The sequence below is a fragment of the Giraffa tippelskirchi genome, chromosome 9, assembly GCF_054371585.1.
Source record: "Giraffa tippelskirchi isolate mGirTip1 chromosome 9, T2T-mGirTip1v1.2.pri, whole genome shotgun sequence".
In the NCBI taxonomy this organism is placed as follows: Eukaryota; Metazoa; Chordata; class Mammalia; order Artiodactyla; family Giraffidae; genus Giraffa; species Giraffa tippelskirchi.
In genome coordinates this window covers 139,554,038-139,568,787 of record NC_137283.1, presented here as the reverse complement: position 1 = coordinate 139,568,787, position 14,750 = coordinate 139,554,038, and the positions used below count along the sequence as shown (strand labels likewise).

Sequence of the window (14,750 nt, the reverse complement as noted above, 5' to 3'; positions counted from 1 at the left end):
ACAGTGGGCCAGGATGGGTAGAAGTAAGCCCACCTGGGCTCTAAGTGGCCAGGACCAAGCAGGAGGTGAGGATCTTGACCTCCTGTTCCCACTAGATAAACTAGCCTCCCACTTCCTCCTTAGAGCTTTCCTCATCTGATACTGTAGTTTTGATGACTTGGTTTCTGTTGCTTCCAGTTCTCAAATTCCTCTTCTGGTAGCTGCTAGACAACTATGATAATGTGATTTATAATAAGAGATAGATATTTGGTCTTTGATCCTGTTTCTGGAACAGAACTCCTAAAACCCTTGGAATTTCCTAAATGATGAGGGAGGTAAGGGTTATCTTTTCTGAAGTTAATAAGGTGGCTTCTGGAAAACACCTAAGGGTGGGAGCTGGTTGCCAGGAAAAAATCTGCTATGTAATTAGAGGCTTGGAACATTCTGTCCCACCCACCCCCTGACCCTCCAGAGAGAGGAAAGGAGTTAGAAATTGAGCTCAAATGGACACCAGGGGGTGGCTCAGGCAGTAAAGCAACTGCCTGCAATGCAGGAGACTTGGGTTCGATCCCTAGGTTGGGAATATCTCCTGGAGAAGGGAATGGCCACCCACTCCAATATTCCTGCCTGGAGAATTCCATGGACAGAGGAGCCTGGCACTAACACCAATGGGCAAGGATTTAAACTATCATGCCTGTGTAATGAAGCCTCCATAAAACCTAAAAGGATGGGGTTCAGAACCTCCTCTGATGGTGTAGGGATTTGGGGAGGCTGGTGTGCTTGCAGAGGGCATTGAAGTTCCCTAACCTTTACTCATACCTCATCCTCTGCATCTCTGTCATCTAGTTATTTCTGAGTTATATCCTTTTATGATAAGCTGGTAATCTAAGTGAGTAAGACGTTTCTGTAAATACTGTGAGCTGTTCAAGTAAATTAATTGAACCGAAGGAAGGTGTTCATGGAACCTCCAACCTATAGCCAGTCAAAATTGACATCTGAAGTATTTTTTGTTTGTTTTTTTTGGTGGTGGTGGTGGGGGTGATGCAAGTCTTGTAGGCCTGAGCCCTTAACCTTCGGGGATCTGATGCTATCTCCAGGTAGATAGTGTCAGAATGGCATTGAATTCTAGGACACCCAACTGGTGTTGGAGAATTGTTTGGTAGTGTGGGGAAAACCTCTACAAGTTGGAATTATTTGGAATCAGAATCTTAATGATCTAGAATTGTTTCAGTAACAGAGTCCATGTTGGGCTTTCATGATATATCCCCAGAAACTGGGTGTTGATGTGTCAGTTGGGTCCTGACCTCTGCTAAAGAGCTCCATGTTACACATAGTCCTGTCTTATGGACAAGAGAATTGCTCTTTCACAGTTTCTTCCTCAGTGTAGTTAACTCCTATTTGCTAAACTCAATAGCCTTGGGTCTTTCCTTAAATATTGCCCTTTCTCTGATAAATGGAGACCTCTTTCAGTGTCTGCAACTGTACTGTTCTCTATTCTTTAAGTACCCATCCTATGTCAGTGGTCCAGACCAGCTCCTGGGAGGCATCCCTTCTGATGATATCCCTCTGTCCATAGTTCTTCAGCCACTCTGTCTATCAGAGCTAATCCCTTGAATATATTTGTCACTTCCACTGTATAATCGTAAGGGATTTGATTCAGGTCATACCTGAATGGTCTAGTGGTTTTCCCTACTTTTTTCAATTTAAGTCTGAATTTGGCAATAAGGAGTTTATGATCTGAGCCACAATCAGCTCCTGGTCTTGTTTTTGCTGACTGTCTAGAGCTTCTCCATGTTTGGCTGCAAAGACGATAATCAATTTGATTTCGGTGTTGACCATCTGGTGATGTCCATGTGTAGAGTCTTCTCTTTTGTTTTTGGAAGAGGGTGTTTGCTATGACCAGTGCATTCTCTTGGCAAAATTCTGTTTGCCTTTGCCCTGTTTCATTTTGTACTCCAAGGCCAAATTTGCCTGTTACTCCAGGTCACAACTAGGGAGCTACAAAGGATGGGAGGAAATTCTCCAAGTGTTGTTTCTCTACCCAGGAAACCACAAGTGCCATGATAGCCCTTTTGCCAAACTCAGGGCCAGTGATCAATAGTATTTCCCGTTTATCTTATCTGAAAGAAGCAAATGAAAAGCAATATGTTCTTCTGAATTGTGCACAACAGGATTCTGACTGGTATCTGTTAAAGGGAACATTCTACATGTACCAAAGTCTTGATTTGAGCTGCATCTTCCTTAATCTCACATTTTATGCTTATTGTGAGATAGGAAGAGGCTGGCAAAAGCATGTGGAAAAAACCATGTAACTCTCAAGAGTTGGATCACAGAAAAATGCATGTTGACAAACTCAGAGAAACAGAAAGTAGAATGGTGGTTGCCAGGATCTGGCAGGGTTAGGGAAGGGAAGGGGGGTTTTGATCAAAGGGACAAACTTCCACTTTTAAGATGAATAAGTTCTGGGGATTTAATATCAGTATGATGTCTATAGTTAACAACACTGTATCATATGCCTGAAATTTACTAAGATTGATCTTAAATGTTTCACCACACACACAAAAATGTAATAATGTGAGGTGATAGATATGTTAATTAACTTTATTATGGTAATCATTCTGTGTATATACCTGTGTCAAATCATCCTCCTATATACCTTAAACTTACATGTCATCTGTCCATTATGTCTCACTAAAGATGGGACAAAGAAATGTGATGAGAACCCTTTATAGATGGGCCTCCAAATTGCAATCGTGTTTTCAAATTTACTGGCAGCAAATCCATTTACTTTTGCAATGTCTATGTGTGAAAACACTGAACCAAGCCCAGGAGATGATGTTGAGTAAGGTGTTTTAGCTTAAGAGATCAGCATCATAGTTGAAGGCGAAACCCTTCACTCCCAAATATTAAGGTCTGTTAACCAGAACATACAACAACTGTGCCTTGAGAGTCTCCAAGAGGATGTCATCAGGGCAATATCCAGTTATCCCCACAAACCTGTGACTATGTTGAAGGCTAACCAAAAGAAAGAGATAGGAATAGTTTTTACATGCACACAGAGATGCTGTTAGTCAGTATTGATGGTTGAGTAGTAATCATTCCCAACTTGTTTTGTTCTATTTAGAGTCCATTAATCCTTTAAATCATACCTAAAATTCTTGCACTGAGTTATATGTATTTAAAAAAAAAATTGGTTGCCACTGGAATATTCTAAAAAAGGCAGTAGAGATCCTTCAAGTGGGTACAAAGCACAATTAGAAGTCACACAAGGCAGGTGACGAGTTGATAACAACAAATAAGACTGTCAAGTGGAAAACCTCTTGTTTGAACTCTAATCTTCCTACTGTGCTAGGTCTGAGGCATCCCCCGAAATAGCAGCAAGTCCTGGAAGCCATGGTCACAGCCTGACTAGGACGTGGAATCCAGAGGAAACTGGGATGAGGTGGCCGGCTATGCCTCATTCCTCTTGGACACCCTGACGTACACAGGAAGTAACAGGCAGGACTGTCATCCATCAGGACAAAGGATAATGATGTAAAAAGAGTCCAAAACGCAAAGATCTCAGATAATCACCTCCAAGTCATGGAAACTGCTTACCTGACAGAAAATCAAATTTACTATTTGAACTGTAACATGTCATGTCATTTCCTTGGCTGTGTATCCCTTTCTGTTCCCTGAGGATGAGACACACATTTTTTTTTCTCTCGTCAGGTTCCCAAGACCAGTCTGATGATGCCTCCCTCAGGGGCACAACAGCAGCTCCTGTTGAGCCTCTTTTGACATGACTCCACAGAATTTTGAACTGGTTCTAAATCCAGGTTAAACATAGAAAAACAGAAGGTCTTTGGAAGAAGATACTTCTGTTTGTTTTCTTTTTTTGCCCCCAAAACCAAAGAGAGCAAAGCAGGCTAACCAATGGAATTAAATGCTCCCTTGAGATCACGTTTGCTCTGATAATATCAAAATTTCTTCCCCTTAAGCCCACATGTTGATGCTGGTGTACATGGCAAACCTTTACGTTTTTGGTATTCTTGAGCTATTCTTATCCATAATTGTACCAACCACTTTTTAAAAAACTTACATTTCCCCTGGAAAAGGAAATGGCAACCCACTCCTGTACTCTTGCCTGGAAAATCCCATGGACGGAGGAGCCTGGTAGGCTACAGGCCATGGGGTCGCAAAGAGTCAGACACGACTGAGCGACTTCACTTTCACTTTTACCTTCTCTTCTAGGGTGAGTACAACTGTCAGGGATTAGAGATACTCTCAAGTAAAAAATGATATTATCTACTTAAATAAGAAAATTAAAATAACAACTATTCTGATCCTCAAAAATGTCCCTCTGGGGACATGCTCTGTGGAGCACATGTTTTTGTTTTCCTTTCTTTTACCTTACTTCTCATCCTTTCTCTCTTTAATGGCTAATTCCTATCCATCTTCTACTTGTCAGCAGGGGTATGTCACTTTAGACAGTGTGTACCTTGGCTATCTAAATGACAATCATATTCCTAGTGTCAAGTAAAAGGGCAGTTGATAATTGGTAGGAGCTCAATAAATGCTGTGGAATGAAAGAGTGAGTGAATGAGTAAATCAAGGTGTGTTAGGGAAATTCAGGGTAGGATGTTGTTCAGGGAAAGATCAGGAGTAAATAGATGAGGAAATCAATCACAAAGTGATGTTGTGTTCTTTGACATTTAAACTTTTCAAAAGGTGCAGCATATCTAGCAGCATACCCAGATCTCGGTTGCTAAATACCATTCTCTAATAAAATGGAGCAGAAAACCTTGGAGGAATGGCTGATTCTAAGGCTGGAGCAGGTAAAATTTAAGATGAGTTTGGAGTAACATGTAGGGCTAGAAAATAAAGAAGGGTTCAAGGGGCCATTAAATGTGGGCTGAACTTACTAACTTTCATCCAATAGAAAAAAATATGGAAAAGGAACCAGAGTAACTTTAATAGGAAGAGAAACCTGGCAGATGTTACTCTAACCAAGCAATCAAGGTTATCATCACCAGTAACACATGTTGATATCATGGATGCCCTGGATTTGATGCAATGAAAAACACACCTCTCGTGGGATATTCTTCCAAAGAACATGAACCACAAGAAAATATCAGATAACCTCAATTGGTGGGAGGTGTAAGAAATATCTGATGAGCTAATCAAAAGTGTCAAGGTCATGAAAAACAAGGAGTGACTGAGAGGCTATTGAAGAGTGAAAGGGTACTAAGGAGAATGACAATTAAATACAACTTGGTATCCTGCAACCAAAGAAGGATAATAGTGGAAAAACTGGTGAAATCTGAATAAATTCTCTAGTTTAGAAATTTCACTGGACCAATATTAATTTTTTGTTTTGATAAGTGGGCCATGGTTATGTAAGATCTTAACACCATGTAAAAAAATAAAATAAAAAAACTTATATTTCCCTATGTTTTGGAATATTTTTGATTAAACATCATCTTAGTTCATAATAAATAAAAAGTTTGAAGTTTCCCTTGAAAATATCAGGTTTTAAAGAGTTGCTTTTCATTACAGCCATCTGCTCAGAATTTTTAGAATACAATTGTAATAATTGCCTTTGATAGATACAGATTCCAAGGCGGTAGCATCTAATACATTTTTAGTGTCTGAATCCTTGCAAAGTAATTTTCTGGACTATTTCATTTTCACTCCTTTGGAACTTATTACAGGAAATCCTTGTTTCCAACGTGCTCTGTTAACTGAAACATGTTTGTATCAGAACCATCCAAACCATGCGTTTTTTATTTAACCTTGTCAAGATTCAAGCATCAGTGTTCTAATAGCAGTGGCATTTTTCTCTAGAATTATTAAGAAGTTACTCAGATTGCCTTAAATCGATGTATTTTCCCCTGTTAACTCAGCCTTGGGCTACTGATGGAGTGCAGGACAAGCAAAAAGGGCTTCTGCACAGTTCAAGATGCCGCCAAGTGGTTTAGTTAGAATTCTGGTCCTTTGTCACGTTCGTCTTCCCAGTGTTGGTAAAAAGAGTAAGAAGAGCCCCCTTAATGACCCTTTGTGTTCTCCATGATCTCATGGATTCCTAGTCAAGGATGGAACGACCACCTACTTCTAAGGATCCTGGCCAAGCTGTGCCACTGTCCCCAGACACTGCTTTCTAAAAATCTGTCAACTGCACAGCATGTGGCTCCACTCTCTAGTTTCCATGCCTTTTGCCCCTTGCAGTCTATTCATCTCTGTTGAGAAAAAAGGAAGAAACTATTAGTGTGTACCCCAATTGTGGGTTTTGTATGGGTCAAATTAAAAGCCTACAAGGTATGCTGCGTTTTCTAGGCACCTAGTAAGGATTCAATGAAAAGTGAAAGTTGCTCAGTCATGTCTTACTCTTTGTGATCCCGTGGAATGTAGCCCGCCAGGCTCCTCTGTCCATGGAATTCTCCAGGCAAGAATACTGTAGTGGGTAGCCATTCCCTTCTCCATGGAATCTTTCCAACCCAGGGACTGAACCCAGGTCTCCTGCATTGTAGGCAAATTCTTTACCGTCTGAGCCAACAGGGAAGCCCAAGGAGTCAATAAGCGTTAGCAATTTAATGAGTGTTTGCCACAATTCTGTCTACTTATAGGAGATAATTCTGAGGCTTGCAACCATATTCATAAAAGACATTCGTTTTCACTTTCCAAAAGCCACTTAATCTGGGTTATTGCATTAGTTTTCTACTGCTGCTGTAAAAAAATTACCACAAATGCAGTGGCTGAAAACAGCACAGGGCTGTTTCCCTAGGAGGCTCAGGAAAGAATCCATCTTTTCTTTTCTAGCTTCTACAGGCCTCCTGCATTCACTGGCACATGAACTCTTCCTTAATCTTCAAAATCAGGAGTGTAGCATTGTCAAATCTCCCACTGCTTCCAAAATCGCAGCTCTTTCTGTGACTATGACATTTTGGCTTCCCTCTTCTAAGGAAACTTGTCCTTACATTGGGCCCACCCAAATAATCCACCGCAACCTTCCCATCGCTCCATCTCAAGATCATAAGTTTTGGGGATTAGGATGTGGACAGAACTGGGGGTCCATTATTCCATCTACCCCAACACTTGATTTCTCATCTTCAGTGAAAACAAGGGACTAGGTGACATTGGAATTTTCAGATGACTCAAAACTATCAAAGCTATTTATTTTCAGGATTGTTTACATATTATCATGTATCAGAAATATCCAGATAAAAACTCTGTCAAACCTTATGAGTTGGTTGATGCATCATCCATTTCTAACTCTTTTCTTGCCTTGTTATCTCTGCTCAGAAAGTGCATACTTCCTTGGAATGGCCAAGTGACACAGTTCTTGCCAATGAGATATAAGTAAAATCTGTTGGGAATTTTGGGGAAACTTTGCTTACATCATTCAAAAAGACATATGTCTCCCCTTTATTTGGGGGTAGAGGCCTGATTGCTGGAACTTCAGCAGTCATCCTGTAACCATGAGGAGAAGGCCAGGCTAGGGAATCACAAAGGCATTGACCCTGCCATTATTAAGTTACTGAAACAACTGTAGCAACTACCCTAATAACTTCCTGTTATGTAAGAATAAGTAAACTCATATTTGTGCTACCCACAGTACTTAGGTTCTCTGTTACTTACAGTTGAACAAATACAGCAGCTTAATAAATTACTGAGTCTAACCCTGAATGCCATATCCCATAGAAGTCACATAGCAGGACAATAGCAGGAATAAATACTGATAATATTTTAATGGATAATGAATTTATGCTATTATCCGATCATTTTTAAACTTATTAATGGAAAACTCCCCTCTTGAGTCAAACTGATAGCTTTACAGGCCAGAAATAGATTGTTGTCCAATGTAAGCAGGCTGAGGAAAGCTTGCCAAGTATTTTTCTCTTTAAAAACATCTCCTGTTTCTCATGCTGAGTGCTGAAGAATTGATGCTTTTGAATTGTGGTGTTGGAGAAGACTCTTGAGAGTCCCTTGGACTGCAAGAGATCAAACCAGTCCATCCTAAAGGAAATCAACCCTGAATATTCATAAGAAGGACTGATGCTGAAGCTGAAACTCCAAGACTTTGACCACCTGATGTGAAGCGCTAACTCACTGAAAAAGACCCTGATGCTGGGAAAGATTGGAGGCAAGAGGAGAAGGGGACGACAGAGGATGAGATGGTTGGATGGCATCACTGACTCAATGGACATGAGTTTGAGCAAGCTCCGGAAAGATGGTGAAGGACAGGGAAGCCTGGCATGTGCAGTCCATGGGGTCGCAAAGAGTTGGACACGACTGAGCGACTGAAAAACAGCAACAAATTCGTTGTGTTTAGTCTTCATCTCTGCTTGCCCTTAGAAGTCTATTATTTCTATAATAGAAAATATTTTTCTACCTCTGTTTACTTTGGACTTGGATTACTTATTGTCTCACCATTGTTTTTTTTCTTGGGTCAGTGAGGTTCCTTTTAGTTCTGAAAAGTCAAGGTTTTGTATCACTGCAGAAGGAAAACTTTGTTTTTGAAGCTAAAATACTTTGCTCAGAGGGAATTTCCAAAAGAATTGAATGGCACACTCAGGGGTGTAAATTCTAGGGAACCCCCTTAACTTCTCCTGTTCCCCCAACAGCAGCCAGTTTCCATGAAGCATTGGCTGCAGCCTGTATAAAGGAATTTGCATACTTTCTGACCCCTGAAGATACTTACCTTGGGTCAGAAGGCTGAGTGGTCAACAACCTATGTAGAATTATGTGGAATGTGCAATGCAGAAGTAAGAACAAGGAAAAGCAGAAAGAAAGTAAGAGAAAGAGGTTCATGGTCATGCAGTCTTGATGGAAGTATTAATCATAAAAGAAAAGTCTACAAACCCGTCTAAAACATGATGGTTAGTGTGTTAGTCCCTCAGTCATGTCCAACTCTTTGCAACGCCATGGACTGTAGCCTGCCAGGCTCCTCTGTCCATAAGAGGGTAGTTACTATGAGAACTGCTACTACTGTTAATTCTTGAAATGTTAGAAAACTTATAAAAGTTTTTATAATTTCAGGTATTTCGACTCCATTTTCAGTGTAGACACTTTAGAGATACTCATATATGTGTTAATTTTAAGATGGTACAGATTTTAGAAAACACTATCAATTTAACTATAATTTTTTTCTTTTTGTGTGGAGGACATAAAGAAAACCACATTGTGTAGACAAACTAATTTTTATGCAGCCTAATTTTATAAAGATATAAAGCATGAAAAGTGAGAATTTTTGTCTTGAAGGAAAATTCTAGTTCTTGTGGCTCTGCCAGAGAGATTTAAGCTCAGATTCTTCACTGTGAATCTGGAATGTGAACTATGGTGGTGGAGCGGGTGGTAGGGGTCGCGGTTGTGAGGGGCTGCTTGGAGAAATGCTAAGAGAATTATGAAAACAGAAAGATCATGTCACAACTTAGTCAATATTTACCACAAATTTAGGACTCGAGTGCCATCGAACGTTAAGAATTGAGTTGATTTTACATGTCCTGGTTTATTTGAAGATAAATAGATCCTACCCTTGACAATATTGTGAAAAGATGAAGACCCACTAGGGCTTATGAGGAAACACACAGGAAAACCAAGAATGAGAGTTTGGATTTCAGCTTGCAGTCAATTTGTGATGTGACCGAGCACATTATTTAGGCTTGCTGGCCTACAATATCTTCTGTAGAATTAGCACAAATAGGCTATTGATCTCCCACAAAATATCTGAGCCATTGAGAGCACAGAGTTGTATTTCTTTAGGATTACCCAGTGAGTTTGGGGCAGGGATGCGATGGAGGAATTTTCCTCATTTAAGCAGAGTGGTTGCAGGGTCTTGATGGGTGTAATGTAGCTTCTGGGGCCAAAGTGAGGAGCAGCACTGGGGCCAGGAGCTGGCACCTGCCACCCACCAGCATTGTTCAGCCTTCTTAACTCCAGGCCTCCGGGCCGAGGGTCTGTGAGAGGAGTGAAGGCAAGCCCGCCAAAGACCACAAGACCATGTGGAGGCTGAGGCTACAGACCTTGGCTTTCAAATCTGTATGACAGACAGTGAAAGTCAAGGGGTCATTTAGTTTCTGCCATCAGGCCTTAGCTTTCTGCCCATTCCCGAGTTCATGGTTTGGTATGAGGCACTCATAAGCACTACTAACCTGATGAAATTTGTGAAGGGATGGAGCTGAGGGTAAGAAGAATTCTAAGGGCTACAAAGTGACCACAGTGTGAGAGAAAACAACTAATTGCAAATGGGAACAAAATCTTCTGCAAATGCAAATGGGAGAAATCTTAAAACAATAAAAAGGATTCTGGAGAATAAAAATCTATCATAAAGCAAATTGATAAGTGTCCCATGCAATGCAATCAATAATGCTCACATGCTTTCTACAGTTAAACAGACTTAGGAACAATCTCTTGGGATCTAACTGAATCATAAGAACAAGAATTTTTGTCCTCATTCTAGAATGGTGATCTTCAAAATGTAGATTACAACTCATAAGTGGGTCATAAAATTAATTAGTGGGCCATGACTAGCATATTTTCTTTCTAATGAAATAAAGTAGAATAGATGATATCAGATTGAATGACACAAAGTGAGTTCTGTGAAACTTGTGCTTCAATTGTGTGTGTGTGTGTGTGTGTGTGTGTGTGTGTGTGTGTGCTGGGACACAATGCAGAATATACTTCTTACTGCAGGTAGCTGTCAATAAAAGTTTAAAAAACATTCCTGGTGAGACTTTCAAAAAATCTGGAATGAACTTTGTGTTGTGGGCTGAATTGTATTCCTCAGAAACATATGTTGAAATCCTAAGCCCAAATGCGTATACGAACTTATTAGTATATAGCGTCTTTTCAGGCCTAACACAAGTCGATACATTAGGAACATTTTAAACATAATATGAATTTCACATTTGGTTATGTATGATTTATTCTGGAAGAAACACTAAATGAATGCACCCAGCTGAACCTAACTGTCCCAGAAAACTCATAATGCTCACAAGCACACATCTCAAATACCTACTTAAGTTGAACAGGTGTTATGAGCCGTACCCATCTGCTGCTACAAGTCCCCTGACTGATTTCAGACAACTCTCCTTCCACCATATCACACTTAACTCACAACTGCTACCCTTCTTGTCTTTGTCAAGATAAAGTAACATTAATTTTAGTATTTTTGCATTTCTTATCCATTCAAAATATGTGGAATGGGGTTATGTTTTTTCCAGGGTTCTATCTCTTTTTCTTTACTTGTTACTGCTGACATTTTTGAGTGTTGTGTCCCAATCACATTTTTTTTTATACAAGCCCTGAGGTTGTCATTGTGTGATTCTGTAGGGCACAGTGAATTTTTTAGGAATGCTATGTCATATGATAGCAGAAGTGATTGCATGGTATTTAAAACCATGACACTGAATGAGATTATCTAAGGGGTAGATACAGAAGAAGCTTGAGTCCAGAGGCACATAAACCATAAACTTCACAGGTAGAGGAGAGGAGGAGTCAGCAAAGGAACCATCTGGTGAGATTGGAGGAGATTTGGCTTCTAGAGCTGAGGTTCTAGAAAGTGTTTCAAGGAAGCGCTAATCCACTGTGTCCAGTGCTACAGAGAAATCAAGAAGGAAGGGGGCTGACTGAGCAATGACCCTGAATATAGTCACATGAGTGATTTTGATAAGTGCAGGTTGGGTAGAGTAGTGAGGATAAGCTGAATTGGAGAAGGTTTAGTAGAGAAAGGGAAGAAAAGAACCTATTTCTGAGTAATCATGATATAAATTTTATTTGATTTTGATACAAGTCTTTTTCAAGTAAGTTCTATCTTTAACAGGCATATTTAGGTGTTGCATGGTATCTCATAGATCAGATCTACTTATAATTTTCAAAGATAACTATGGAGTTCCTACTGTATGCCTGGCAGTGGGAGGGAAGCACTGTGTTTACGAGAGTAGAAGCTAGAATTGAGACAGACTTCCTTGTGAATTGTGGTCCCCACCCCTCACTAGTTGTCTGAAGTAGTTCCTAAAATAGGTTTAATATCCTATCTCAGTGGGTCACAGTTAGGACGATGTAAGTGAAGTGCTTCAGGATCTTATCTGACACACAGGATGGCTTAATAAAGATCATTAACTTTTTTTAAAACAATGCTGACAGTAAAATTTTCGCTTTGAATTTACAATAAAGCCAAGGAGATGAGACAGATACAAAAAATTAAATATGTAAATAAGTATGGTCAAAGTCATTACAGAAAATGAGACTTAAAATGGAACCTAATAGAGGAATAGCTCTGAGAGGGATTCACTCACTTTTTACTGAAACCTGCCACTAGGCATAGAGGCTGTAAGCTGTCATTTGTTCAAGCCTCACAATCATGCCCTGAGGAGGCATTTCTCCCCAGGAGCTCCCCAGGCTCCTTCTCTTGCTCCAGGTGAACAATTAGTTGGGTAGCTGGATGCCCAGGCCCCTATATCTTCCCTGGCAGGCTGTTTTGCAATGCATTCCAGAAGATTCCTCAGAAAACTGAAGGATTGAATGCCATTTAATGAACACTGTGGCCAGTTCACTCCAGTACTCTTGCCTGGAAAATCCCATGGATGGAGGAGCCTGGTAGGCTACAGTCCATGGGGTCGCTATGAGTCGGACACGACTGAGTGACTTCACTTTTACTTTTCCCTTTCATGCACTGGAGGAGGAAATGGCAACCCACTCCAGTATTCTTGCCTGGAGAATCCCAGGGACGGGGGAGCCTGGCGGGCTGCCGTCTATGGGGTCGCGCAGAGTCGGACACGACTGAAGCGACTTAGCAGCAGCAGCAGCAGCAGTGGCCAGTTCAATAACTCATCCATGTTAAGACTTTTACTTCCTCTCCAGTCCCCCTGCCTCTCATTCCTGTGCTCTGAGGAAAGTTTCCAAATAAACTGTGTGCACTCAAGTCTTCACCACAGTCTCTTTGTTTAGGGAAACTCAGGCTAAGTAACCATGCTAAACCCAGCAGGTACAAGGAGGTTACTGGATTTGAGGGGTTACTAGGGAAAGAGAGAGGATGCAAGTCGGAGAGAACTGAAGCAATAGGAAACAAACTGTAGTCTTCCGAGGAGGGATGCAGGGTCAGCAGGCGAAAGTCAGGGGCTATTCCCAGCCCAGAGGTGATCTTCTTACCCTCACTGTCTCCTGCCAGGACCTTCCATGGCTGGACCAGTTCTCAGATGGTGAGGAAGGGTTAACCTTGATGCAGTCTATAGAGGTCAGCCTCCTAGGACAGAGAAGGATGGAATGTAGACCAGGAAGCAAAAAAATTCTTAGCACAACCGGGCTTACTAATCATACATCAGTTTTTCCTCCTGCAGACCATGTCTCACCCAATTGACTGTGGCTTCGCCTTGCTTCTAAAGGCCATCTTTTCAAAGTATGTCAATCCTTCTAAGATGAGGTTATTCTTCCGAGCACACAAGAATCGCTTATCTGCAAAACAAAATTATTTTTATTTATTACCATTGAGCATGGGTTTCCCAAGTGGTGCCAGTGGTAAAGAATCCACCTGCCAATGCAGGAGACACAAGAGACATGGGTTTGATCCCTGGGACCGGAAGATCCCCTGGAAGAGGGAATGGAAAACCACTCCAGTATTCAGGCCTGGGAAAACACCATGGACAGAGGAGTCTGGTGTGCTCCACAGTCCACGGGGTCACAAAGAGTCAGACACAACTGAGCACGCACGCCATCATCCATCCATATATTATATACATGTCATTTATAGTTAGAATTAATGAATATATGTATATATTTGTATATTCATTAGAATTAATGAATAAATATTGTCCATAGTTTACTCAGATTTCCTTATTTTATACATAGTGTCTGTTTTCTGATCTAAGACCCCATCCAGGACACCACATTAGTTGGAATGTCTTTTTAGGCCCTCTTGGCTTTGGCAGTTTCTCATAGTTTACTTGCCGTTGATAATCTTGACAGTTTTGAGGTGTACTGATCAGGTTTATTGTAGGATGTCCCTTTATTTGTCTAATATCTTTCTCTTAGATAGATTTTTGGGGAGAAAGATTGTTATTGAGTCCAAGCTCCCTCTGCTCACCACATGATAAGTCAATGAATCTGAGACAAGGTGTTCGGACTAGGAAGGGCCTCTATTCTGGAGCCGGTTGATGGAGAAGATGGCAGGCTAGCACCTCAAAATAACCATCTTATCCTGGCCTGGATGTTAGATTCTGGATTAGAGATGGGGCAGGGGAAAGTGAGGCAACAAAGTAAAAAGACCATTTAATTCCAGTGAACATCTCCTAGAATGGCAAGCCTCAGGTAGGGGGATGTGTTAGTTTCACTTCCTTGCAGTCATTTCATGGGTGGTATGAAACGGAGTATCTCCTGTCATATAAACAAACAAAGATGTCACATCTATCTGTGATTCCCTCCTCTGCAAATGTGAATTTCTGAAAGCTGCAGTTGAGGGGTGCCAGGGCGTTGTGGTCATTTGCCACACAAAGAATTCAAGAATGTCACCGTCCTTCACAGGTGGGTGGGGTCAGGTTATCTTCCTGGAGGCAGGCCATTATTCATGCTTGTAATAACAAAAATGGCAAGATAAGGGTTAAAGCCACAGAAGCAGATCCAGTGTGAAATTCAAAATTAACCCTTCCCAGTTACAAGATCACAGAGGTGAAGTATATTGTCATCACATCATATCAAAGGTACAGCCTGTCAATCTGATTCATGACCATTGATGCTGACCTTGATCACCTGGCTGGAGTAGTGTTTGTCAGGATTCTCCCCTGAAGTTACTCTCCTCC

General features: G+C 41.0%; 1 long non-coding RNA gene across 1 annotated transcript in view; it reads left to right on the top strand.

The window, feature by feature from the left end:
* The window catches only part of LOC145521061 (uncharacterized), a 56,025-nt gene extending 52,104 nt beyond the window's left edge, over nt 1-3,921 (top strand). The window contains exon 3 of the long non-coding RNA XR_014065061.1: nt 3,332-3,921. This is a non-coding gene — a long non-coding RNA (uncharacterized LOC145521061). The remainder of the gene's footprint in view (nt 1-3,331) is intronic.
* Nucleotides 3,922-14,750: the final 10,829 nt, after the last annotated feature.